The sequence below is a fragment of the Papilio polytes genome, unplaced genomic scaffold (assembly GCF_000836215.1).
Source record: "Papilio polytes unplaced genomic scaffold, Ppol_1.0 DF824002.1, whole genome shotgun sequence".
Classification (NCBI taxonomy): domain Eukaryota; kingdom Metazoa; phylum Arthropoda; class Insecta; order Lepidoptera; family Papilionidae; genus Papilio; species Papilio polytes.
The window spans coordinates 332170-336939 of record NW_013525202.1 but is presented as its reverse complement, the minus strand read 5'-3'; positions in this window follow the sequence as shown (position 1 = coordinate 336939).

The window sequence follows — 4770 nt, the reverse complement described above, 5'->3', positions numbered from 1 at the left end:
AAGTTAAAGCAATGTTCAATATAAAATACTCTAATCTGCAGTACTCATCCACGGGCAACAAACTTCAAACTGAGTAAGTATAAATTAACTAGCTTTCGCCCGCGACTCCGTCAGCGTGGTATTAAAAAAGTGAGTAGCCTATGTGTTCTTGACTATCCTCTACATCTATGCCAAATTTCATCGAGATCCGTTCAGTCGTTTAGGCTACAAACTCTAACATCCATCTATCTAAACTTTCGCATTTATAATATTAGTAAGGTAAAGTATTTCTGTTTCTGAATATGAGAAATTATGTTCAGTCAATTACAGACATAAGCAGAATGAGCATAAAACGAAACCAAAATGCAACTAAAACAAAACTAGATCAAAAAGTTACACGTGTCTGGTTTAAATTTGGTACAGTTGGACACTAGCGCTCGATAACTGTATTCGTATTCAACGTTTTATAGCCAGTGAGTCTTTACAAGCCCGGCCTACGCTCATCCAACTGTACTGGCAAATTGAGAACCAAACTACGGTAACAACAAAAGTTACGGATGTACCTTGAGGGGAAAGATAGGATAAGTGTTGCTGACCTGGACAGGCTATAAGTAGTGATATTTTAGACATATTTTATTTTCGCCATTTTGGCGCTAAAGTAACGGATGGAAGTGGTGCGGTTTGGAAGTATTAAGACATAAACTGTCTGTATCATAATTAAATCGGAACGAAGCAAAATCGGTAACTTTATTTAAAACAACAAACATGGATGTAATTAGTACTACGTACAACGGGAGTGTGTTCTATCTGTACATCTCATAAAATAAAGAAAATAAAACCTTATGCTAAGAGCGTAAGAGTCTTACTGCACGCAAAATAAAATTGAACCCGAGTGAGAGGGCTATAAGTGTCCGATGTGTCCCTTTCTAACAATGACCTAGAGTTGCCAGATATCAATTTGTTTGTAGAAAAATATGCAATTGTAATGTAATGCAGTAAAAATGTTTACTTTCAAAATGTTTCTAAATATTAATAATTATTTATTACCGACATGTTAAAGCAATACTATTTGTTGCTATATGTAAAACTTAATTAACGCATAAAATATCCGATTGCGGTACAGGTTTTCTTTTTTAATTGTTTGAAATTCGGACACCTGAACTGACAACGCCATATGAAATCCCGACTCAAATGTTAACGCCGGAGGCTTTTTTGATTTCGTGATATTTTTGTGGAATTTTAGTTAAAATGAGAAGTATTTATGCAGTGGAGGCTTGCCAAAGCGAGTATTATGCTGATTGTGGGTTATGTTTTTACAAGTTTTAAACATAATTTGTTGGTGAAGAATTACGGTGACCATGCATGACTATCGTATTCTAGTTCAAGAACAAATAACAAACACTTATGCATTTTATCTTCTTTTCTCTGTAAAAAAACTTTGTTTTAATTTCAGATTTAAGGAATAAGCTAGGTTTGCTTCATAAACTTTACTAGACTTTTGTTTAAGAATGTCTGATTTAGAATTATGTTTTTGTATTGTTTTTAAGAAATACATTAATGATAACACTTATACTTTAAGATCCGTCTGAACCAATAATCAGCTGAGGCCACAACAAAAAACAAGATCTTTTATAATTTTTGTCCTTAATTCATATTTTAACATAGTCACCATCGCCAGAGAAGGATAGAACGGATATCCGAACGAAATCCGTTTTACCGATTCAGTTTAAGTATCGATTCGTCTCAGTATGAATATGTTTTATCTATGGGTTTTGAAGGTCCATCACTAAGGCAAGCCTACGGCGGCCATTTTGAGGCGAGGTATGTTTTTCCGCCATTGTGTTTTATAGTGTGCTTGTTAGCCAAAAATAAATTGCTTCGGCATGAGGACATAAGTGTATAGTGAATTTTAATTAAATTTAACAAGATGGACGAAGAATATATGGAAACACAGGAAACGGGTAACGACCTAACCCATTCGGATGTAATTGACAATCTTGAAGCGGCGAAAGAAATTGCCGAAGTTCTTGGATATGATGAGAGTTATGAAGAAGATGACGGGACGAACAGTTTCAGAGCAGGTCGAGGAAGAGAAACTCAATTCAGGTACACATCTATCATGACTTTACCCAACTGTGTAATCAGAGCTGTAAATATGTGTAGCTAAATTACGCGGTAATCTTTTCTTACGTCCATGAAGCTTTTATAGTAAAAATACAACTAGAAAACCATCTTATTTGAATGATTAGCCATATATATTATCCAAACTTGATGAAGTTATACGAAAATTACATAAAATTGTTGATTAATTTCTGTTCAAAAATTACAAAACATTTTTACAAATTCGTTAGCATTACAAACAAGGTTATTTCTGTTTATGTGTCCTTCGACAATCCAGCAACGAGTTACATAAATATTTACCTAAAATAAACCAATGTTTCTTAGTTATCGTCTTGCAACATAGCAAATGCCACTTTACTGTTTTTAGCATTGCAAACTCGTATTTTGATAGTTAACCTATATCAGACAAAAATTGTGTGTTACCAACATAATAAACCATATTTTAGTTACACAACTAATTCTGAAACAAATTTTAAATATATTACAAAGAGGAAAGATTTGTATTTTTGTATGTATTGAAATCACACAAAAATTGGGCCGATTCCAAAAATTATTTCACCATTGAAAAGCTATGTTATCAGTGAGTAACATAGGCTATATTTTTTAATTCCACAGGCAAAGTTGTGAGATGATAGTACCACATAAGTGCTGTTAACAATCTTTAAGACATCAAAATATTAATGAACGGAGTTTAACCAGGGTTTTATCACTTAAGACAGTACATATTCAAATCATCATCATCATCATCATCACCAGCTCACAATACATCCCCACTAATGAGGAGCCTACCACAAGTTAATGACTAGGCCATAGTCAACCACACTGGCCTGCTGCGGGTGAATTGACTCCACACATATCTTTGAATTTCCTTGTTGATTTGTGCAGGTTGCATCATCATGTTTTCCTCCACATATTCAATTATTGGAGCGTCGGTGGCTCAGTGGTTTAAACACTTGACTTGTAATCTACAGGTCTTGGGTTCGAATCCCGCCGTACCAATGTGATTTTCGAATTTTCATATGTACATAATTTACTCGACGTTCTTATGATGAAGGAAAACATCGTGATGCCTGCACATATTGGTGAAGAAATTCAAAGATATGTGTGAAGTCAATCAACCCGCACTTGGCCAGTGTGGTTGACTATGGCCTAGTCATCATAACTTAGGGTAGGGTCCGAGCCCCTCGGTGGGGACGTATAGTGAGCTGGTGATGAACAGCCATTTTGTGTTTTAGCACTATCAGATGGTCAGTTGAATATTAAAAAGATATGAGTATTTTCTCTTAACTTTCATGAGACAATTTGCGTACTAGACATTCTTTGTTTTCTACACCCTAAAGATCCACTGAATTTCGAAAATAAACCTTATATCAGAAATATGTATGACAGAATATTTTTATTTACAGTAGAACCTTGATAAGTTAAAGTCCAAGGGAAACACAAAATATTTTAAGTTATAGAGGTTTTAAGTTATCAAAGGTCTATGTTGTCGAGGTGAGTTCTGATGGGAAGGGAACATATTATTTTTTTAAGTAACCAAGGTTTGAGTTATCGAGGTTCTACTGTATGTACTTATACTTTGGATGTTTTTAAAAGCATTGCGAAATATATTGTGTTAATTCAAGTCAAGTACCAATGGTTTTTTATAAGAAAATCAAGTTTTGATAAATTAAACTTTCTTTTCTTATCCTTAATAATATAATTTGATAGTGTTTTTGTAGCAAAAAAAATATATAACTTTAAACTGTCCTGGTTTTTACAAATATAATGTTTGTAACATATGGGTTTCTTACCACGATTGAATTGTTGACCCGTGAACATGGTGCATGCAACTGTGCCGAAATATCGGGAGGTAAAACAATTCAATCATGGTAAGAAACCCGTATCTTACGAACATTATATTTGCAAAAAAATATGTTACCAACACACTAAAATAATATCTAACGATTTTTCCCTAAAGTAGTTCAGTACATTTTTTTAAATATGAGATAATGGTTAATGTTATTTATTTATTTCAACAAAATACAGTTTGATATAATTGTGTTGACATAGCTCGGTGTCATTAACCATACAATGTTTATATTGGCACTGCACAGTTCTATATACTATCTTTGAATTGAAAAAAACAAAAGGGAGTAGGCTATCTATTCTTTTAAATTATGTTCTACATCTATGCCAAATACCATCAAGATATGTTCAGCCGTTTAAGCTACAAACACTAACAAACATCTACCCATCTATCGTAACTTTTGTATTTATAATGTTAGTTACTGAAAATTGTAATGTTTATGCGATCACTTTTTTTTCTTTGGGTTTTTTGTCTGTTTTTGTTCTATGGATGTAAGTACCGAATTTTGTTTTGCAAATCTGCAATAATTACTTTAGTCTCTGCTTTTATTATTGACCGACTTCCCAAAAGAAGGAGGTACTCTATTTGTCTATGTTTTTTTTTATTTTTTTTTTATCTATGTTGTGTTAACTATTTGTTGTATATTGTACTTATGTAATTAAATTTCACATATTTAATGAAGAAAAGGTTTATGTATAATTTTACTTTTGTGTCGGCAGAGGTCGTGGTCGTGGGCATCCACCGGCCTGGATGAATGGCCCTCCACCACCAATGAGGTTCCGCGGTCGTGGTTTCGGACCAGGAGGACCACCGATGCGCAG